Source organism: Acartia tonsa, chromosome 13, assembly GCF_053477335.1.
Source record: "Acartia tonsa isolate MP-2025a chromosome 13, ASM5347733v1, whole genome shotgun sequence".
NCBI lineage: Eukaryota > Metazoa > Arthropoda > Copepoda > Calanoida > Acartiidae > Acartia > Acartia tonsa.
In genome coordinates, this window is record NC_137272.1 from 28,642,165 (window position 1) to 28,666,713 (window position 24,549).

Genomic DNA, 24,549 nt, shown 5'->3' on the forward strand with positions numbered 1-24,549 from the left:
TGTTTTGTTTTTTAGATATATTTTTTGCAGCTGTAAGTATCATTACATATTTCGATAGTTTGAGTCACAAGAATGTCCAAAAATGTGGCCTGGATGGTGACAAAATACAAAAAAAGCCAAGTACAAAATTGTTATCTTCTGATTTTTCCAGTATTTGCTTCAAAACTATTTAACCCTTACAGATCGGGCCCCAATTCCCACCTTATCTCGGCTTCTGGTACAGATAAAGATGTAAAAATTTTTTCTGGTGGTTTATGTGTATTTTTAGAGAAAATTACTTTTTCTAGTCATAGCAGTCAGACCGCTCCTTAGCCTCTTTTTAGTGGCCAGCCACTAAATTTTAAAACAGCTGTAGAGCAGCCAATTTTGCAGCTAGGATGACCAAATTTTAGGACGAACTTTTATTTTTCATAACAAAAAAATTACTTTTTCTGATCATCGCCGAAAAACGGCAAATAACGGAAACCGCCATTTTCGGCAGTTACGGCAGTAAAACAGCGGTTGGCAGTGCAAATTAATATTTTTATCTGTTTATTATTGCTCAAGGATTTACAAAAAAAATTATAGGTCTCTAGTTGTAATAGAAGCCAGGATATTCGTGATATATGTCTGTAGTAAAAGCCAGACAAAAATCGGTCATAAAGTCGGTCAGGGAGCGGTCAAACGGTCATAACACCACTTTTCTCAGAAAGTCATTGATATCTAAGTATTCACCAAAAAAAGTTTAGGATTCTACCTTATACACAAAAGTCATAATGTAGAAATTAAGATTTATTTTGAATTTTTCTAATTTTTTTTTCTACCCAACCAACTTTGACCAGATACCATGACCGACACAGACCAGATATCCTATAAAATCAACTCTTGCCGATGTATAATTACTAAACTTAAAAAGTCATGAAGATACAGCTCTCCATCTTACCTACAAAAAAAATGAAATTGAAAAAACTAGAGAGGGGGGGGGGGGCTCCAATCTGTAAGGGTTAATATCAGCTGGATTAGAACAGGTTCTCAGCTATACTGAAAAATCATGTTTAGCATCTTATAACAGATATTTTTCTACGAATAAAATAAAAATCTTACAATTAATACCAGTTTTGTTAGCCCATGCCTTCAGCCCTCTAGGCTAACAAAACTTGTTCTAATCTTGAAATTTTAATTTATAAAATGCAGAAAGCTGTCTACAATATGAGGCAATAAACAATAAATATTCCTTTAATTCCTGGTTTCGGCCGCGAATTATTTAGCGTTTAAACAATTCAGACAAAATATCTATTATTCAAAATAAAATATTTATATTATTTTGATATCAAAGTTTTGCAATCTTAATATTTTCATGATAAATCTTTAACTAATATAATTTTTGTGTATTTTTTGCACATGTATATTATTTTAAATTTTTACATTATTGGGAGTATTTAATAATTCATATTTATTCTTGAGTAAAATAAAACAGGTCTTTTTGCGGCGCCGATGGAGCATGGAAAATCTGACCGTCCATATAGATTTCTAAAGTGCTCTGATGCTGTGTCACAATAGAAATAATATTTGACACCCTTGTTATTGTATTGTCATACTTGAGCAAGTGGTGTCTTTGGATTATCGGCTAAATCCTATAAATTGGATGGTTTATCAAACAATCAGTATAGTTAGAGCGCTGTCTCTTCATCCTTCGGGTAAGTGTTAAATCTTTCTAGTGCAGCTATTCTGTAATTTTATTTTGTGTTTGTCTGTTTAGTGAATTCTTATTTTTATAGTTATTTATTGCAATATATTTTGTATATCTTTTCTGGGTAAAAACTTAGTTTTATTTTATAAGTCCGAATTAAAAATTTCAAATCGAGCATATTTTAATTTATTTACTAATAAACTAATTCTTTAATTCATTACTTGCGGTTTCGCCCCTAGCCTTTTGTGGCTTTGATCATCATAATTTTTCGAATTTTAGATTTAAAAAGAATTTTCTTTTGGGGGTTGGGGTATTTTTCTTTTTGTGGAGGGTGTCGTACCCCCAAGAACCTTGAGACCTATCAGAAAGAACTCAATCGGTTCAGTGGTTAGCGAGATACTTTTGTACAGTCTTTCAGACAGACATTGTTCTACTTAGTATTATAGATAGATGTCTTTATCTATGTTTAGAATCGCAGCATGTAAATAACATATGTTTGCAGGTTTCTAATACTTTTTAATTTGTTTGCATTTAAATTGACAATGCCTCTTAAGGGACATTTCGTTGTATTTTCACAGTAGTTTCACTCCTATTTCTAGCCTTTGTGGGCCAATTGCCTAACCCTGCGGGGCAATCACTAAACCTAAAATAACTCCTCCAAAATTTAAACGTTATAAGAGGCGTTGCTACGAAAGGGACTATACCCTAGTATCTTTATTTCTATTGTGTCTGGTTGCTAATATTATATTGTATTTTTTATTTATTTTATATTATATATCTGCTGAAATTTTATAAACACTTAGCATCTGCTGTATTTGAGATTTTTTAGTGTCTTTCTTTTTTCCTACTTGGCTGGTTTGTAGGCTTTCCGTCTTATGGATGTAATCATCCTTGTTTTAATTATTCTATTTTTTTTCAGGTTAAATGTGTTTTGAAAGGCTTTATGTTAGGATTTCTTGTAGCTTGGGCTACACCTTTTTTATAGAGCTTTTTTGTTAGGGGGCCCACTAACTTAAAATCTCTTCAGCTTACTCCCTCCCTAAATTCTAACTTAAAGTTCGAGTAGAAACAGTGGGGAGAATTGCCTTGCTTGAACCAGGCTGGTTCTTGTAAGGTTCGGGACTAGCTAGCAACACTTCAGCACCAGGTAAACTTTGTTTTTTGAAAATTCCTTTTTTTAATATTCTTGTATGCTAAAGCAGTTTTTTGATACTTTTACTACTTTTTGTTAAAATTTTGTCTTTTTTTCTTTAGTTTTTGTATTAGGTTATTTGATTTTTGTTTAAAACCTTGTGATGCCCCTTTCATAACTTACTTACTCCTTTACTTTACTCTAGTCTCTAGGGGCACATCTACTAGTCTAATTAATATATAATATTCTTAGGTCAGCTGAAGTCTTGTGATGAAAGGCAGATGACATGAAGCAGGACATTTGGTCAACCCCGTCACACGTTAATCTGGGACTAGTCCTTCCCAGGCCAGACAGGGGGTGACAACATGGCGGCTATCCTTATATAGCCAGGTAAATTTTTCTAATGTATTTTCAGCAAATATATCTATAGTGTAGATGTATATACAGATAGCTACCCCCTCCCCTTTTTCAACGATCTTTTTCGTCTGCTTGTAATTGTTTTTCTCCTACTTGGGTGTTTTAATACTCCCGACATCATTAGTCAAAACAACATTGTGGTGGAGAAATACAGTTAATTATACAGTTTATACCCTTGTATCGATGATTTTTTTTATATAAATTTCACTTCTCATATACCTTCCCCAGTCTTCCTTTCTGTTTAAATCAACAAGATATAGGTTTAAAACCTCCCTCCCACCCCCCACAACATGTTTGTATCTTTTCTTCTTTGATGTCACTATAATCATGATTTATTTTTTTTGAGCTTTTTATAATCTACTCTATAGATCATGAGGTGGATTTTTTTTTTAAATTTGCCTCACTAATCGTTAGTGGGGCAAAATTGTTTTTGTGAAAAATCTACAAAAATAAAATAAAATCTTATGTTAATAACCCTTCACGGAAACAATTTTACCCCACTAAGCGATTAGTGGGGCAAATTTTTTTTAAAGAATCCACCTCCGATGTCTATACATATTTTTTTAACTTCCCACGTATGGATGCTGTCATTCTTGTTTTCAATATACATTCATGTAACAATTTAATATGTAAGAAAGCCGGCTACTTAACCTAAGCAAGCTTATAATTTTTGTTTCTAGGCGACTTGTTAAATAAATAAACGTCAATATCTTCAGTATCTTAAACTTAAGGCTTTGAATTTTCAGTCTTAAAGTGGTGTATTTTTTACAGGGTTCCTTTACTAATATATTCTTTATTTTAGTCCTGTGGAGTGCTGCCTATTGGACTGTTACCCTTAGACACTGGGTCTAGGGTCAGTCCACCCTCTCACGCTTGAAAGCCAAAACTGTGGCCTAGGACACGGTTTTAGCTTCTACCGGGAGGTTCCCTTGAGAAAGGAACCTCCCTGCAAGGACTTCTTCAGTGAAAGGTAAGAATTTGAGTAAGCTTGCAGGAAATGCACTGGTTTTACTCCCCTGTAATTAATATGAAAAAATCATATCTGTCCCCCCCCCCCCCCCAAATATTTTGCTTGTTAGCTTGCTGCACAATATTCTAAAGAAGTTGTATCAACTTTTTTGCTTTTTATTTAAGATAGCTAGCCGGTTCTTTCAGTAAGTAGTAGATGTAAAATTTTTCATAGAATTCAGATATGCAATCGGTTTTTTTGTAGACCTCTTATTTTTTAAGTAATTTAAGTTTTTAAAAAAAATAATTAAGTCTGTTTTAAGGTACTAAAACGCAACAAAATAAAAGAAGAAAATGGCCAGTATGAACAAAAATAGTAAGATCTTTAATTTGACACCTTACTTTTAAAATTCTGTTGAGTAATTATTGAAAAAATCTATTTTTTTAACCTCGGTTTAATAAAAACTTTAGACCTAAATATTTTCTCAAACAGACATAAAAAACATGGGTTCATATATACCTTTAGAATCAGAAAAATATTACGAATCTATTCTAAGCAAAATTGAAAAAGTTTTATAAAACTATTATAAAAAAATAAGTTTATTTTAAGAATCATAATTTTCGGCTTTAAAGGGTTAGCTTGAACCAAACCTGAACAAAACCTAAACAAAAGACAATGCAATGTAGCAGATATTTTTTAAACACAAGAAACAATAATGTATTTTTAACTGCATTGTTTTGAAGTTTATAAACAGACTGATGCATATTTGTTCATAATTTTTCATTCTTTACATGTTCTTTAATATCACTATATTTAATGTAGTATCTATTGTATATATTGTATGAACGTTCTCCTTTTTTTCTGGCAATTCTATAGGTTAATTTTATAGATTAAGCTTCCCGATTCGTCAATTTTTGCGATTTGTGATTGGCTAGTTTAGTAGTTACAATTCTTAAAATAAACTTTTTATTTTTTCTATTTTTTATTACAATTTTTTAAAACTTTTTCAATTTCGCTTAGAATGGATTCATATTATTTTTCTCATTCTAATGGTATATATGAACCCATATTTTTTATGTCTGTATGAGAAAATATTTAGGTTTAATGTTTTGATTAAACCGAGGTTAAAAAAATAGATTTTTTCAACAATTACTCAACAGAATTTTAAAAGTAAGGTGTCAAATTAAAGATGTTACTATTTTTGTTCATACTGGCTATTTTCTTCTTTTATTTTGTTGCGTTTTAGTACCTTAAAACCGACTTAATTATTTTTTTTTAAAAACTTAAATTACTTAAAAAATAAGAGGTCTACAAAAAAACCGATTGCATATCTGATTTCTATGAAAAATTTTACATCTACTACTTACTGAAAGAACCGGCTAGCTATCTTAAATAAAAAGCAAAAAAGTTGATACAACTTCTTTGGAGCCTTTAGCATTTTAAAGCGAAGCATAAAGTTTCGCTCAGACCAATGGGAATTATGATTATGCCATTTCAAAAAAAAATATTATGCAAATATCTGCTTTAGGCAGTATGGCCGCTATAAATGTTTTCTTAAAGCGACGGGAAATTTAATACTTTATTTATACTTTTATTTTTTTTGTCAAAGGTTTTTATTTGGGGGGGGGGGGAATTTTAAAATAAAAATTTTGGAGGTGTCGTAGGTACTGCAGGGGGGATATCATAATTAGGGGGGGATAATAACCCCTTTAACCCCACCCCCTCTATGTATTTTATACCCCAATATATTATATGCCCCTGAATGGTTTTAGGCTATTTTATTACTTTTTTAATTAATAATTTATTATTTTAGTCCACTGGCTGATAGACTTGCTGCGTTGGGTCCTGATTTCCAATGGGAGCAGGTCTACTCTGGCTTCGGGAGGAGAGGAGTGTCATACTTGTCATTGGCACACTCTCCAAAGCGTTGCTCGATGGTGAAAGGGTAAGTTGTTATTTTTTTATAGGTTTTATTTTTAGTTATTTTAGGGCAATGAAATTAAACAAGGGTGACAACATTTTGGAGTTTTATCTGGAAAAACATTAATAAATCCGGAAAACTTCTAAAAATGTATAAAATGTTCTTTTGAAGCCAATAGGAAAAATCGATCTTTTAACTATGTAACATTATGTAATAAATTCCAGCCGTTTATTTTAAGGAAAAAATCACGAAAAAAAATCAGAAGGATAAAGCACTGATTACATGATCATAGTAATCTTTACTAAAAATTTCAGCTGTTTATCTTTAATAGGAGCCGCGAAAATCACTTGTTCCTTTTAGCATTACGGACTGACTGATGGACTTTGACGAATGGACTGGATTAAATAGTAGCTTTGCTTCTAAAACTAACTGTCTTTACTTATGTAACCTAATATTTACAATAATATGGCCTAATTGTTCTTCCTATTTTAATTATTTTATTTATTTTAATCCTTGTTAATTATGTTCAGGAGGTAGCCATCACAGGGTGGTAATGGTCCGTCACCAATGTCTGGCAAGGTTGATAATCAGGTATCCATAGTTTTTTCTTCAAATTCACCCCCAAGCTTCTGGTTGCCACCTGCTGTTATTCAAGAGTTATGCTACTCTATAATTTAGGGATTAATAAGTTCACAAAGATTTGCTAATTTGCTGAGGTGCTAGATCGATTCCTAGATTTTCACGTTATAAATCTTGCATAGTTATGTGATTTTTTTGTTAAAGTTATTGTTTTTCCAGATATCCATCCATAATTTTTGAGCTTCGCTACTTATGGATATTGTTCTTTGTAATTTTTTGATTTAAAATATACTTGGGTTTCTTTGTTATTTATGAATATTTTTATCCTTGTTAAAATATCCTTTTTTTCTAGGGTCCTTGCTGCGATGGAACTATACCTTACCCAAGCACGGTACTGGCCCTATTTAGGTAAATATTTTTACATCCCTTATTCATATTCTCTGTATAGACTAATATCAAATAATATAATGTATAATTTACCTTTCTTGAAATTATGACTTTTTAGTAGCGAAGCTACTCTATAATTCACAATGTCCGTCCGTCCGTCTGTCCGTCTGTCCGTCCGTCCGTCCGTCCGTCCGTAATTAATGAATTGGGGGAAACGTGATTTTCTCGGCTCCTATAAAAGAAAGAGAGCTGAAATTTTTTGACAACATTCCCATTATTAAGGAGCACATTTAACTATAAAACATCAATGGCGGTCGGACTGCTTATTAGCAGGTTTTAGGCTATTTTTTATATTTTCCTAAATTTTCCCCATATCTTTGGTGTTTATGGTCCGATTTTCAAACTTTTTTCAGTTAAAGATATCAAAATTAAATTTCCCGTCATTTGAACAATGACGGTCAGAATGCCTTTTTCCAGGTTTTTGGCTATTTTTATATTTTTCACATTTTTATCCATATCTTTGGTCCGATTTTCGATTTTTTTTCAGTTAAAGATATTAAAATTAAATTTCCTGTCGTTTGAAATAAACAACAATGACAGTCAGACTGCCTTTTTGCAGGTTTTTGGCTATTTTTTATATTTTTCACATTTTTACCCATATCTTTGGTCTTTATGGTCCAATTTTCAAAAATTTTTCAGTTAAAGATATCAAAATTAAATTTCTGGCGTTTTAAGAAAAGAAACGCGGCCAAACTGCCTTTTAGCAGGTTTTTGGCTATTTTTATATGTTTGACATATTTCCCCATATCTTTGGTATTTTTGGTTCAATTTTAAAACTTTTTTGCATCAACAGTTTCAAATTATTTTTGTTATGTGCATCTAGTATGTAACCGTCTTCATCATACAAAATAAAACAAGGTTTCGTGTTTATTTTCTCCAATAAATCTATTCTTGATTTTAATAAATACACTTTAAATCTCCTTGTTTCATCAAAAAAAATGTTGTGCTTCGCTACTTATGGATGTTGTCATCCTTGTTTCTTCTTTAATTAGATTTAGATAATCATATATTTTTTACATTATATAATAAACCCAAGCACTTTCTGTCTGCCACCCCCCCCCCCCCCTACAAACAAAAAAATTTGAGCCACAAGATTTGTTATGTGTAAATGCTTATTTTTGGAGCTTATATGGTGTAATTGAAAATTATCATGTTACAGGTAGGGATGAGGAAGGTGGTGTAATGCCACCTCTGGTGTACGTGACTGGCCTCCATCTCGGGATCCATTTCAGGAAAGTTTGCTTTTTCTTTTTTTTTTATTAAAATTTTACCAGCGGTTACGCCCCTAGAATCTTCTAGGTGCACTTCTCTTTCATTTTCCCAATTTTCAATTTTCAAAAGAAAAGAAAAAAAGGGGGAGGGGGGGTTTAATTTTAATTGTCCACTCCTCAAATTTTCCCACATTTGATGTAAATCTCATTTAGTTTGTTCATTTAGTTTTTTCATGTCCATGACTTTTTTTACAATTTTACGTGAGGATGTTACATGATCTGTCGGATGCTCTTGAATTGGCTTCGGTCGATTTGGAGTAGCCGGTAAATAAAGGGCACTGTACTGGTTCTACCAGTACATCTCCCGACGGTAATAAAAAGGGTTGCCGTTCATAAATGTTACAGCATGTTACGGAATGTAAAATTGTAAAAAAAATAGACATGGATACTTTTCCCCCTTGAACTGAAGCCTCTCTTATTTTTTCTTCTCAATTTGTCGCAACAATATGGTGTGACGTAAATAAGTTCCTGTAGATTTTTTTTGAATTAAAACGGTAAAGGCGCCTTACCGTTTTAGTTCATTCCCTTTTTTCATCGAGTGGCTGAAGTTCTCCCGTGCTTTTTTTTTTATAAATGAGATTTGCTCGATTTGGTTTTAAAGTAACTGATGTCTGAAGTTACTCTGAGTTTTGCCTTTCTTGAGTTTCTTTATTCCCCATATACCCATTTTGTTATTTTCATGTTATTAATATTCTTTTGTCTTAGAAAGTTTCAGAATTGGGTGCGCTATCCGGCGCAGACTGAGGGGTGTGGTCCTTTCCCCTCAAGATTTTTTGTTATTATTTTAAGAAATGGGTGCGCTATCCGGCGCCGACTGGGAGAGGTATGGAGAGGAGACCTCTCCCCTCAAGAAGTTTCGTGTTCTACAGTCTAGTCAGACATGGAGCTTCTTGGGCATAGAACAGAATATCAGGAGTGGTCATATGTACATTACTTCTGGTATTCTGTTTTGTGCTCAAACAGTTCTATACTCATCTTGCTATATAAATTGATTTGAATGTTTATTCTTGAATATATATCATGTATATAGTATATACTAGAGTTGGCTCGATATAACTATCTTGCTATTAACTAGTATTTTATAAGTATATATCTATTTATATATTTCTTATATCAATTTTCCGCCCCGCCATTACCATCTAAAAGAAAGTAGTGAATAGGCATTTAATAATTTAAATGATTTTAAGATTTCTTCAATTATATTTTTTTCAGCTTACCATCACCAAAGGGTTAATATGATTAAAATTTTAGTTTCAATATTTGAACACACAGAATTTACTATATTATAAATTTTGATTTTCTTTTTTATGATTATAAATTAAATATATCAATATAATGTAAATAGCAACATGAAATGAAAAAAATGAATTTATATTTAATAAAGTTAATAATGGGTCTTATCGTTCTGGGCAATGAGAGTTTATTACGGATTATGGGAGCACTATGAGTTTTATACGATTTTTCCTTGGAAAATTTGAGCTTATTTATAGACATTTATTTCCTATATAGATCTGTCATGGATCTTGAAGCAATAAAGCAGGCCCTTTTGTAAATGTTAAAAATTGGAAGAATCTACTTAATAAAAGTTATCGCAAATATACTTAGTAAATAATCTTTATTTATTTAGAAGTTAGGTACGGTTTAGAATGTCTGTACGTCCATTTTAAATGGTATGTGTGTTACAAATTTCAGACCTTCGCTTTTATGGATCCTGCAAGAACTTTCAGCTTCGTTAACAAAAAAGTTCTAGGCATTTATGTACAAAGAAAATTTATGACAAAAGTATTATTTATAATTTTATTTCTAGAATACGTAGTTTAATTTTAAAATTTTCATTGTAGATTTCTTTTTAAAATGCCTACAACAATTATTTACAGCTTTGCTTTTATATATGTATTTGTAGTAAAACATTTAGTGCAGGTTAAGCTATTTATAATACAAAGTAAAACGATGTCTGTCTGTTTGTAGCAAAGGATCTCGCTTACCGCTGAACCAATCGGGTTCTCCTTAACAGGGTAGCTTCTCATAAGTCCCGGGAAGGTTTATAACTATTTTGGGGTAGGGTATCACCACCCTAACAGGAGAAATCGCCCCTAGAAAAAAATTACCATTCCCGAAAAAGAGACTCCAACAAAATCTAAACCAACTATTTCTGTAATTAGATATTTTAAATAAAAAAAAAATATTTTAAGTGCCACTAGAGGCCTCTAGGGGCGTAGCCGCTAGTTCTATATATATATCAGTCATCTTATAGCTATTTAACTATTTAATTAGCACCCCTTCTTCCCCTGGGACGTTGGGTTGTTTTTTTTTGGTTGGGTTGTTTTTTCCGGTTGTTGGGTTGTTTTTTTTCCGGTTGTTGGGTTGTTTTTTTTCCGGTTGTTGGGTTGTTTTTTTCCGGTTGTTTGGTTGATTTTTTTTTCGGTTGTTGGGTTGATGTTTTTTTTCGGTTGTTGGGTTGAGGTTTTTTTTTCGGTTGGTGGGTTGTTTTTCCAGTTGTTGGGTTGTTTTCCGGTTGTTGGGTTGTTTTCCGGTTGTTGGGTTGTTTTCTGGTTGTTGGGTTGTTTTCCGGTTGTTGGGTTGTTTTCCGGTTGTTGGGTTGTTTTTCCGTTGGTTGGGTTGTTTTTTTCTGGTGGTTGGGTTGTTTTTTTCCGGTGGTTGGGTTGTTTTTTTCCGGTGGTTGGGTTGTTTTTTTCCGGTTGTTGGGTTGTTTTTTTTCGGTTGTTGAGTTGTTTTTTCTGATTGTTGGGTTGTTTTTTTCCGGTTATTGGGTTGTTTTTTTCCGGTTATTGGGTTGTTTTTTTCCGGTTATTGGGTTGTTTTTTTACGGTAGTTGGGTTGTTTTTTCCCAGTTGTTGGGTTGTTTTTTCGGTTGTTGGGTTGTTTTTTCCGGTTGTTGGGTTGTTTTTTCCGGTTGTTGGGTTGTTTTTTCCGGTTGTTGGGTTGTTTTTTCCGGTTGTTGGGTTGTTTTTTCCGGTTGTTGGGTTGTTTTTTTCCGGTTGTTGGGTTGTTTTTTTCCGGTAGTTGGGTTGTTTTTTCCGGTAGTTGGGTTGTTTTTTCCGGTAGTTGGGTTGTTTTTTCCGGTAGTTGGGTTGTTTTTTCCGGTAGTTGGGTTGTTTTTTCCGGTAGTTGGGTTGTTTTTTCCGGTAGTTGGGTTGTTTTTTCCGGTAGTTGGATTGGTCGTTTGGTTGTTTTTTCCCTGTTTTTTTGGTATTGAATTTTAGATTTTTTTTTTAATAGGAATTTTGGCCAATATTTTTTAATATTTATAATTTATTTTAATTCTATTAATTATTTTTAAATTTTCTTATAGTTTATACACAAGCGGCTTAAAATTCCTACACCCCTATTTTTAATTTAGTTCAAAATTATGATTTTTGAGGGGAAGGGAGGGGGGTATTATTTTAGGGGCTAATTGTGTGGTGGAAATTTCTAACATTTTTAAACATTATGCAAAATTTTGCCCCCCCCCCCTAAATCAAAAGTACCCCTAGGGGGCACTTTGCTTTAGGGGGGGGGGGAGGGGGGCATTTTTATTATATAATTTAAACAAGGGTGTTTTAAGGGGATGGGAATACTTTATTATGGGCCTTCTAATCATTTCTTCCCCAACCCTTTCCCCCACTTTCCTAATCCCTATCCCCCGACCCTCTAGCTAAATGACATCTTGTGCCTCCCCCCCCCCCCACATAGAATTAAAACCTTTTTAAACTTAATCAAGTCAGGAATATATAATGTTGTGAGCTTTAACTAGGGCTTTAAAGGACGCCTGCTGAAAGACTGCCACAAGTAGACCAATTACCCCAAATTTGAAGCCTTCAGCTTCTAAAACAAAAAAGTTCAAGGCATTTTAAAATGACATTTTATGTACAATGAAAATTTTGAAAGAATTGCAATGCTCATGTTGAAATTAAACTACGTAGCCTAGAAACAAAATTATAAGCTTATTTTGTTCATAAATTTAGATTTCCAGTAACTAATTATATTTTTACTCATTGAAAAAAATTAAGTTTAACTTGTGTTGTACTGAGTGTACTGTAGCCAATCAGAAGGCTGAATCAGCTTAACAACCAATCACAGCTGAGATTGTATTAGTTTCCCCCTTTGTTTCCGCTATGATTTTCATTTAAAAATGCAATTTAAATCGAATTTTTTTCAGAGATTTTGACTATGAAATGTGGTGTTTTTATTTACCGGCAATCTAAGTTTCTGACAAAGATAAGGTTATAACTTTATGTCTAGGCGACGTAATTTAATATTGTTTTTTCTTTTATAAGCATTGGAAATCTTTCAAAAATTTCATTGTACATAAAATGCTATTTTGAAATGTCTAGAACTTTTTTGTTATTGAAGCTGAAGGTTTTAAATATGGGGTATTGGGTCTATTTGTTGCAGTCTTTCAGCAGTTAAAGCGTGGTATTTCTTGCAGGCGTCCTTTAAATGTAAATTGCTAGAAAAAAAACATGTCTTTTAGTTATACACAAAAAAATTTTAAACTTATCCTGAACACCATGATATATTGTTATTCATTCAAAAAGACATACAGACTTAGATAAATGTCCAACCAGTTTGAAAAAAAACATGTACATTTTTTTCACTAAAAATAACTTTTTGTTTAAATATTGATGTTTACAATTTTTTTTTTTAGAAATAACAACAAAATATAAAAAAAGGCCGCGAAGTGCAAATTTTTTTTCAAATATGCAGGGATGGAGTGGACATTGGGCTATTTATTTTACTAGTCCCTAAAGTTTCATAATAACATTTTCTTATTCGTTGGCTCAACAACTTTAGGGACTTGATTGTATTTTGATATGTTGAGTTTCCATACATCACATTCACCAATTTTAATCTAAACATATAAGGATTAATTTTGTGTATTATCATTGGGGATGTACATATTTCAATCGTCTTTTCTCTATAGATCCATGCCAATATGTATTTTCTTTATGGTAAAATTTATATTTTAACTAGAATGTCAACATCCATAAGTAGCAAAGCACAATTGAATCGAGCTCTGGGACCTATGTATGATGAACTGAGACATAAAACCATGATGATTCCTGGTAAAACCAAAATATTTCAGCGGGATCTTTTTAAGAAAATTAGATTTGAAAATTTCTAATTCAATTTTCATACCGAATAATCATGACAAGAAAAGCATATGTTAAGATTAATTGAATATTAAGTTTGTAATTGTAAAATTTTGGGTTATTCTTTATATTTAGGAAACAATGGGACAAATTTGCTTTTTGGATAGGGGAGGGGGCATTTTTGTTCACCAGGGGGGGGGGGTAATAAGGGACATTTTTCAGGGGGAAGGTGTGTGTTGGCTAGGGGGTTTTTTTTTTGGGGGGGGCAGTCGCTTGTGCTTTGCTAATTATGGATGTTTGTATCCGAGCAAATAATTTTTCTTTTATTTTTATTAAGATATCTCAGCAGTGGTGGTGCAGGTATCAGTACGCAACAGCTTGGCAGGATTATTAATCAGGTACATTTTCTACATATTATCCAAGAGATGGATTCTCATAAAAAGAATGCTGCATTTTTTCGATTCGCGAAATTCAGAGTATACAACTATTTATTTATTTCGCTTTTGTTGGTACGGCCTTCATAGAAGAAAAAACACATCTTCAATTCATTTTTACTGCATATTATTTAATGCATCTCTTATTTTGTCTGAAATGTAAAAAAGGCAATTTTAATGTCTGTAATGTTAGAATAGCTCTATCTATCTATTTCAAACTTAGCATGGTGATTCTTGTAGTAAGTGGGTACGATTTAGAAATAGTAGCAACTCTATAATCGTATTGTACATATTAATTTTTAACAAAATTTTATGCATGATAATTAATCCGATGGATCGCAAATCATCTCTATAATGTTACCTAAAAATGTAAGTTTGTCCTTTAACATTATCCTGCATGTAATTTTTAATCCTTGTAATCATTGCTAAACGTAGAATTAGTAAGTCTGAAATCTTCAAGAAATTTGCTCTTCCCTTCAAAAAAAACAATTATCCTTTAAGAACGATTATATACCTATAGCAGATAAATGCAGATGTATATACTTTTACATGTCATATATATGTTTAGGGTCTTGCTGGCAGGAACATTACCTTCCCCTTCTCATCCAGCTACCAGTTCTCTACGCAGGTAATTATGCATCAAATCATGTAAAGCATCAAATTATAGAAAATAATTTCATGAACTTTTACTTAATTAAATATCATATTATTTTATTTTTATATCCATGGAATGTTGAATGGTGATTCTTTAGTAGTTAGGTACGACTGATCTGATTTTTGGGAACACAGTGTCTGACTGATTATGACGTAACAAAAAAAATTAGCTAATGAGAGGCCATTATTGACCAATGGTAAAATTTATAGTGGCCTCTCATTGGCACTTTTACACTTTTACGGTGTTCGATTTTTGGTATACTGTATCAGGCAGTCAAATTACCGTTTCTGTGCTTTTATTCTTGTTTTACTATTATTAATTTATAGTGGCCTCTTATTGGCACTTTTACACTTTTACTGTGTTCGATTTTTGGTATTCTGTATCAGGCAGTCAAATTATCGTTTCTGTGCTTTTATTCTTGTTTTACTATTATGATCTTATTGTCATGTTTTCATCGCAGATTTTTTTTTAGCAAAGTTACTCCATAATTTAGGCATGATTTAGAAAACGTAGCAACTCTAAAATAAACCACTCCCCTTTGCATAGCAAGCCACTGGAAATTTTGCATGTATTGTATCTTAACCTTTTTTCTTACTATCTTCTGCATGTTTCTTCATATTCTTTATTTGCATGAAATGTATGTTCTTCTTATTAATCTAGTGAAAGAACCCCATACTCTGTCTGAACAGGTGTGTAATACCGGTCAAATTATTCTGAGTAACCCTGGCCCGGTTCCTTAGCATAATTTGGCCACCTTTACTCCCTGGGAAGCTCACTTTCATGCCATAGGTTGGTCATGACTGTGATTATATTTGTACTTTTATTTTATTTTGTTTTACTATGTAGACTCTTGTTGACCCTCATATATCTGTAATTTCTCTCTCATTTAACCCGTTTGTGTTTTATTAAATTAAAATGTATTTTCCCTTTAGGTTTCACTGACATTGCACCAAAATTGGCAATGTGCCGAAACTGGCAACGTGCTGAAACTGGCAACGCGCTGAAACTGGCATTACGCCAAAACTGGTATTGTGTTAGGGGTGGTGTAGGTGGGGCAGGTGTCCCACTCGACTGTCGGAAGGCTGAAATAGCTTATACTTCTGATAGTCGGGTGGGATTCCTGATAATTATGTCTTCAAACCACCAGTCAATATTACCAGTGGAAAGTTGTTAATATTTGACATATCAAGATTAATGTCAGAAACCAATAATTGTCAGAAAAGAAATTTATTTCAGTTATTTTTGTTAAGCGCATGTTTATGCAGTTTACAGATTTTTAAGGTGTATAGAATGAATAGAAAAAAGTTCAAGATTTATAATTAATGGACCATCCCAGGGCTTAAGTGAATTGAAATGTAATTATTACAAAGCCAGTTTAAAAAGTTTTGACAAAATAATGATCTCTTTATTCATATACTATTCATATACATTTAACATTTAACAAATATGTTAGTGTTTTCTGATCAGATTTTGGACACTGTGTATTTTTTCTTCTATTTTTAAGTTACCTTAAACTCTAAAGTACTTTTATTTAGGCAAATTAATTTACTACATACTAATTTTTTGTTCATCTAACCATTTTTCGTCAAAATGGATTTCATTTGTTAAAACAAGAAAATGAAGTGAATATAATATTAAAATTGATATAACATTAGTAATAAAAAAAACATAAATCACATCCATTTGAAATTCCTTTTGACAAAATGTTTATTTGGTAAATATTTAATTGTGCAGGTTAAGCTATTTTATATCTGTCATATTATATTTATTTGCCTTATTATCTCATAGAAAATATAACGTTTTTCTATTCGTTTTTTTTTCAATGGTTGTTCTAATCGTTTATTAGCTATTTAAAATGTATTAGGTTGGGTTTTGGGTTTGTTTGGTTGTTTGGTTTTTTGGTGTGGCTGGGTTGTTTTTGGTGTTTTGTTCTTTGGTTGTTTGGTCTTATGGTTTGGTTTGTTTGGTTTTTGGATTTTTTTTAGTTCTTTGGTTTTTTGTTTAGTTCTTTGGTTTTTTTTGTTGGTTTTTTTTTGTTGGTTTTTTTGTTGGTTTTTTTGTTGGTTTTTTTTTTGGTTTTTTTTTTGTTGGTTTGGTTGTTTTTTTTCAATGGTTGTTCTAATCGTTTTTTAGCTATTTAAAATGTATTGGGTTGGGTTTTGGGTTTGGTTGGTTGTTTGGTTTTTTCGTGTGGCTGGGTTGTTTTTGGTTCTTTTGTTAATTGTTTTTTTTGGTGTTTTGTTCTTTGGTTGTTTGGTCTTTTGGTTTGGTTTGTTTGGTTTTTGGTTTTTTTTTAGTTGGTTTACAAAACTTCCAAATCCAATTGCTTATTATTTTCTGTTTATTGTAAGTTGGTAACAATTTATTTTCTGCTTAAAACCTAAGAAATAATATGAAATAATAAATTAATTTTATATGATAATCATGAATTAATTTCTTATATACTGTAATAATTGTCATAATGTACTTTACCTCATATATTAACCTCAATTGGTTAAGTAACACCCATCAGACAACCAATGACCTATGTCTAAGAAAATATATTTGGGCCAAGGCATTTCTTCTACTGAAACCTGACATAGTAGCAGAAGTTGTCACAGCTGTATGTTACTCAAAATTATCTGTGATTACCATATTTACGCAGAATTAATAATTTTGTTTTAAAATGTAATGTAATATCATTTAATAAATTTTAATAATATAACATTAGCTTAGCTATAACTAGTTTTTCTTGTCTGAATACCTTAAAATATATCGAGTATAAAACTAACTTAATATATGTTTACACACAGTCCTATTGCTTTTTGTTTTGAGATTAGGATAATTTTTTATGAATTCTAGTGGACTTGGTAAAATGATGACTGTTGGTTTCTAAAATTTTGAAGCATAGCTTTTTCATTAATTTAAAGTGTTCACGAAGCTGGGAAAGAGTTGATATTTTTTAATGTTTTTTAAGAGTACTATTTTGAGAATTAAGTCTTAAATACTTCCCATTTAAAAAAAAATCAAACTTTAAAAAAACATTGATGTATTTTGAGTTTTATTATACATATCTTAAAAACCTATCAAAATCTACAAATAACAATCTTTTTGTTGAAGTTTACTTGCAAATTTAGAGTAGAATAAATTCTTTTGTTACATACATATTAAACTAACCAAAAAAGTTTGTAATATCTTTTTATGGGGAGATTAAAAATTTCTACCGATAATTGAAACGATATTACCAAATATGGGTATAAGGTCAGCTGATTTATAGTTGTCGATCTTGTGAACATAGCACCCTCATCCTATCTCAATATTTACTACTTGCTAAAAAAGCTTCATCATACTGCAGAGCTAAAAATACGATTAGGCCCCCACATAATTTTAAAGTTTTTACTATAGATAAAATCTATAAAAAATATTTAAAAGAAATTTAAAACATGAATTAATTAAAGGTATAAGCGTTTTCTGAGTAGAGCCAGATTGTATAAAATACACACACACACACACACACACACAAACATACATAGGACTCCACAGAACTTGATTGTTTAATACTTCAAAACATGGAATAAGATAAAGAGCAAACAAATTATATTCTTTAAATATTAATCTGTTATTTATGGATGTACATTAATGGATGTAAATTTTATCTTAATCCTAAACACAATGTAAAGATGGTTCCTGAGGTAATAAATCAGTCAGCAATAAACCTATACAAAAAAAATGAAATAAAATAACATGTTTTTTTCAGTTATGGGAATAAAATTATTTACTTTTTATAGCTATTGAAATTTTCCCGTACTGGTCAAAACTTACAACTTGAAATACACTGAAGGGACTGCGACTTTTACAATATTCAGTAATGTTTGGTTTCTATACTTCAACTTAACAAAATTCGTTGGTACCAAATGAAAGATCAGGAGGGGGGACGGAGAATGGAAGGGCAAAACATGAGAATGGAAATGTAAATGTAAGTGTGTGTGTGTGTGTGTGTGTGTGTATGTGTGTGTGTGTGTGTGTGTGTGTGTGTGTGTGTGTGTGTGTGTGAGTTAGGCAGGTATTTAGACAGGTATTTAATTAAATTCGACACATTACCAGGAATATTTTACATGATAAAATGCTTATTTTTATGTAAATACTATAGAAAAGCGCTATATTTTATGCTATATTTTATGCAATTATTATTTGTTTATTCTATTTAAACATTTCAATTCTTAAATATCATACTTTCTACAGATTTAAACAATTTTTCTTTTGTCCCTATACCTGCATAAACAAAGCGAAATTTGGTTAATGATTTTATAAAATAAACCAAACTTTTTCATTACATTTTAGAGAAAGTTCAAAGATAAATATTAATAGAGATATATTACAAAAATATTTTCTAAGTATCAATTTTTTTGTTTTTATCTGCAAGCGAAGAAATAGCTTATTTTCTCTTAGTTTAATTCTTGCTCAGATTTTAACATTATTTTCATGTGAAAATACTCTCAGCATTTTAAACTGATTTTTTTCTAACTTAATTGAACTTTTAAGGCATAATTCTTTGAAAATTACTTAAAATATAAAAAAAGGTAAACGAAAATGCATTTTGAAAAATTAAATTCGTGATCACTTTAAACATGCTATAATTTCCAACCAATTTTAAACTTTGCACAAAGATTTCCATAACGATTTATGACACGTATCAACTTTATTAATGTTACAAGATTTTTCCACGAAATTCAGACCCGTCTGAATGCATGAAAATTTTTAGTAGCGAAGCACTGTTCGTCCGTCTGTGACAAAGTGGGGGAAATGTTATTTTTTCGGATCCTATTAAAGATAGACAGCTGAAATTTTTTTTTTCCTATGACATATGCCCATCTAATCTATACATTGTTTTTTTTTGGGGGGTTCTAAATTGATTCATTTTATTTTATTTTTATTGTATGACACTGATTTCTTATGGTAATAACATCCTTGTTTTATGTATAAGAGATATGATGTTTGGGGCAGGTTTAGATTGATTCTTATAACCCTAGTTTATATTTAATTTCAAAAAGTATAGGTCCGATGGAAAGTGTTATCTTTTTCGGCCCGCACAGCAAAGATTTTCCTATTCGTCAGTATGTGTCAGTATGCGTCAGTCCATTGGTGCGCGCATAATGTAATAAAGCAATCAAAAGCAATAAAAGTGATCAAAAGCGATCAAAACAGTTTAATTTTAGCCAAATTATAAGAAAGGACAGCCTGCGGCAGCCTGTAGCAGGGCAAAATAACATTTAATGATGAAAAAAACAATAATTTATAGTGATTTAAATTGATTCCAACAAGAAAATACAATTAAAATATGAAAAATATTAAAAATTAAAAAATCGCCCAAATTTGAAATTCAGCTGCAGCAAAACCGGTTGGAGTTACAAAAATTTTTATTTCACATGAAATTTAGCCAATGCAATTGCCTACAAAAAAGTATTTCAGCAAGAACTTGATTGGACAACCTCTTCCCCCCTTAAATGTCTATTAAAACCTCGGGAACGGCAAAAATCGCCGAAAATCACGCCTTCGGCGGCAAATAACGGCCAAATGGTTCGCCGGAGGCAAATCCAACATAAGTAAAGAAATGTCCGCCTCAAAAAGTTCTTTAACTCCAAAGAGATGTTTGAAGTCTATAAAATGACTTCTTCCTACCCTTTTTAAGGTAAAACCGGTTTTTTTGACAAAAATTTTAAAAACGCGCAATTTTGAAATTCAGCTGGAGCAAAACCGGTTAGAGGTACAAAAAATTTTACTTTACAAGAAATTTAGCCAATGCAATTGCCTAAAAAAGTACTTCAGCAAGAATATGATTGGACAACTCCTTCCCCTCCTAAATGTCCATTAAAACCTTGGAAACGGCAAAAATCGCCGAAAATCATGCCTTCGGCGGCGAATAACAGCCAAACGGTTTGCCGGAGGCAAATCAAAGTAAAGAAATGTCCGCCTTAATCAGTTCTTTAATATCATAGAGATGCTTGAAGTCTCTAAAACGACTCCTTCCCCTCCTAAAAAACGCGATTTTCAAAAGTATGCCCACTTCGTGGGGTTGGGGGGCACTAAACCCGTCACCCCAGGGTCATCAAATATAAAGTTTAGGAGGCCTGGGATGCTGAATTTTCAGCCTGCGAAGGTCCCGTGTCATTATCTCTTGTACGAAAAAAGATATTCTTTGTGGGGTGAAACGAAAACGTGTTTTTTTGATGGATTTTTTCGGTGATTTTGCACGGATGCAATTTTTTCGGCCACGCCCAAACGGTTTGAGATAATCGCACGGGACCTTTTGCAGAGAAAAAGTATAGGTCCGATGGAATTATGAGTTGTAATTTTCGGTCCGCACAGCAAAGATTATAAGTATTCATTAGTTATGTCAGTCCGTTGGTGCGCGCATAATGTAATAAAAGCAATCAAAAGTGATCAAAAGCGATCAAAAGCAACCAAAACAATATAATTATAGCCAATTTATAATGAGAAGGCAGCCTGTTGCAGCCTGTAGCAGAGCAAAATAACATTTAATCATGAAAAAAAAAACAATGAATTACAGTGATTTAAATGGATTCAATCAAGAAAATATGGATAAAATAAGCAAAATATTAAAAATTAAAAAATCGCCCAAATTTGAAATTCAGCTGGAGCAAAACCAGTTGGACGTACAAAAAATTTTACTTCACATGAAATTTAGCCAATGCAATTGCCTACAAAAAAGTATTTCAGCACAAACTTGATTAAACAACTCCTTCCCCCCTTAATGTCCATTAAAACCTCGGGAACGGCAAAAATCACGGCGGCGAATAACGGCCAAACGGTTCGCCGGAGGCGAATCCAACATAAGTAAAGAAATGTCAGCCCCAAAAAGTTCTTCAACTTCAAAGAGATGTTTGAAGTCTCTAAAACGACTCCTTCTTACCCTTTTTAGGGTAAAACCGGTTTTTTTGACAAAAATTATAAAAACGTGCAAAATTGAAATTCAGCTGGAGCAAAACCGGTTGGGCGTACAAAAAATTTTACTTCACATGAAATTTAGCCAATACAATTGCCTAAAAAAAAGTACTTCAGCAAGAACTTGATTGGACAACCCTTTCCCCCCCTAAATGTCCATTAAAACCTCGGAAACGGCAAAAATCGTTGAAAATCACACCTTCGGCGGCAAATAACGGCCAAACGGTTCGCCGGAGGCGAATCCCACATAAGTAAAGAAATGTCCGCCTCAAAAAGTTCTTCAAGATCAAAGAGATGCTTGAAGTCGAAAAAACGACTCCTTCCCCCAAAAGATTATTATTATTTACTAAGTATATTTGCGATAACTTTTATTTAATGAAATCTTCCAATTTTTAACATGTACAAAACGGCCTGCTTAATTGCTTCAAGATCCATGTCAGATCTATATAGGAAATAAATGTCTATAAACGAGCTCAAGTTTTCCAAGGAATATATAATTAAAACTCATAGTGCTCCAATAATCCATAATAAACTCTCATTGCCCAGAACGATAAGACCCATTATTTTACTTTATTAAAAATAAATTCATTTTTTTAATTTCATGTTGCTATTTACCTTATATGTACTTAATTTCTAATCATAAAAAAGAAAATTTAAATTTATAATATAATAAATTTAAGAAAACTCTGTTTTAAAAGAATTCGATTGTGGCGACATTTTGTGTGGTCAAATATTAAACTAAAATTGTAATCATCATCATTAACCCTTTGGTGATGGTAATGTAAAGGAAAAAATATAATTTAAAAAATCTTTTTAAAATCATTAAAATTATTAAATATTTACTTTCTTTTAGATAGTAATGCCGGGTGAGGAAAATAGATTTATTGAGAAATAGATATGCATATAGAAAACTAGCCAATAGGGAGATAATTATATCGAGCCAACTCTAGTTATTATTATTATTGGATTAATGTGTACTTATAAAAATCACATATCGGCGCAATCAAACCTGCATCATAACTAAAGATGATAGAACGGTTACTACTTCTGCTTTGTCAAATGCGTGACATTAATAGACAGATATTGGGAATTTCATGGCCCAAAAGAGGCGCAACTAATTTCCATGCATAGTCAAAATTTCCTGACAAAGATTTGCGTTATAAGAGTTGGTTGTCTGGTTATCTATCTATCCTCTATTGCAGCCAAGAAAATCACGTCAGAAAAACAGACAAACATAAAATTTTATAGCTTCGCTTCTAAAAACGGAAAAGGAAACACAACATTAACATTTAACATTTATTCACAAATAATTTACAACATATGATATTTTAATGGATATATAATATGTGAATATTATGACAGGGGAAATTTTGTCGTCAATTTAGATTAATACAATGCACATTGGGGCAAATCAACCAAAAAGGGGATTTAATTATTTAGTACCCTTAAAATTCATCTCACAAAAATTTCATTTTATACTTTTATGTAGGTAATTTAACAACAAACAAATTTGCTTTTATGTTTTTTTCTGTCATTTGAAAGAAACATGGAGATAAAGGTCATTTTATGAAGGTAGATAGAAAATTACCAGATTAACCCCTCCCGAAAATAGCCCCCCCTTACCCTATCCATCTATCTATCCATCAATATATCCATCTATCTATCCATATATCTATCCATCTACCTATCCATCTATCTATCCATCTACCTATCCATCTATCTATCCATCTATCTATCCAGCTATCTATCCATCTATCTATCCATCTATCTATCCATCTATCTATCCATCTATCTATCTATACATCTATCTATCCATCTATCTATCCATCTATCTATCCATCTATCTATCCATCTACCTATCCATCTATCTATCCATCTATCTATCCATCTATCTATCCATCTATCTATCCATCTATAAATCCATCTATCTATCCATCTATCTATCCATCTATCTATCCATCTATCTATCCATCTATCTATCCATCTATCTATCCATCTATCTATCCATCTATCTATCCATCTATCTATCCATCTATCTATCCATCTATCTATCCATCTATCTATCCATCTATCTATCCATCTATCTATCCATCTATCTATCCATCTATCTATCCATCTATCTATCCATCTATCTATCCATCTATCTATCCATCTATCTATCCATCTATCTATCCATCTATCTATCCATCTATCTATCCATCTATCTATCCATCTATCTATCCATCTATCTATCCATCTATCTATCCATCTATCTATCCATCTATCTATCCATCTATCTTTCCATCTATCTATCCATCTATCTATCCATCTATCTATCCATCTATCTTTCCATCTATCTATCCATCTATCTATCCATCTATCTATCCATCTGTCTATCCATCTATATATCGATCCATCTATCTATCCATCAACTATTCATCTCTTTATCCATCAACTATAAATTTATCCATCCATCAATCTATCCCTCTATCTATCCATCTGTCTATCCATTTACTTATCCATCTATCTATCCATATATCTATTCATCTACCTATCCATCTATCTATCCATCTATCTATCCATCTATCTATCCATCCATCTATCTATCCATCTATCTATCCATCAACTATCTTCAATTTCGTGTTTAAATCGTCTAATTAGGGGTTTTGGTTATCAGAGCAATATGAGAATTTTTTAGTAGCGCAGCTACCCTATCACTAGCTTTTTGGGCACTTAAAAGTGTAACTATGTCAATTGTAGTCCGATTTTAGTGTTCAAAGTGTCAAATTTGGGGTCATGTAATTCATTTCAGTAGGAGGGGAGGGGATGGTGTAAAGGGGGTGGATGGGGATCCTTATTTTAGCAAGCTACAAGTTTCACTTTATTTTTATGTTTAATAAATCCATTATAAATGTGGGCATGATTAACATAAATTTTTATTAACTAATATCTATATTTATAATGATATTATGATTCTTGTTTACTGTTCATATGAATACTAGCGGCTTCGCTCCTAGCCTCTAGGGGATTTGCCCCAAGAGGTAATTAAACAAGGATGACA

The 24,549-nt window shown here is 32.0% G+C and overlaps 1 long non-coding RNA gene across 1 annotated transcript; it reads left to right on the forward strand.

Moving 5' to 3' along the window:
• The first annotated feature begins 1,644 nt into the window (after window positions 1–1,644).
• LOC145334956 (uncharacterized) lies at window positions 1,645–8,468 on the forward strand. The gene is made up of 8 exons (XR_013885063.1): window positions 1,645–1,676; window positions 2,589–2,816; window positions 3,054–3,191; window positions 4,021–4,188; window positions 5,981–6,112; window positions 6,619–6,679; window positions 7,020–7,075; window positions 8,274–8,468. It is a non-coding gene; the product is annotated as an uncharacterized LOC145334956 (long non-coding RNA).
• Window positions 8,469–24,549: the final 16,081 nt, after the last annotated feature.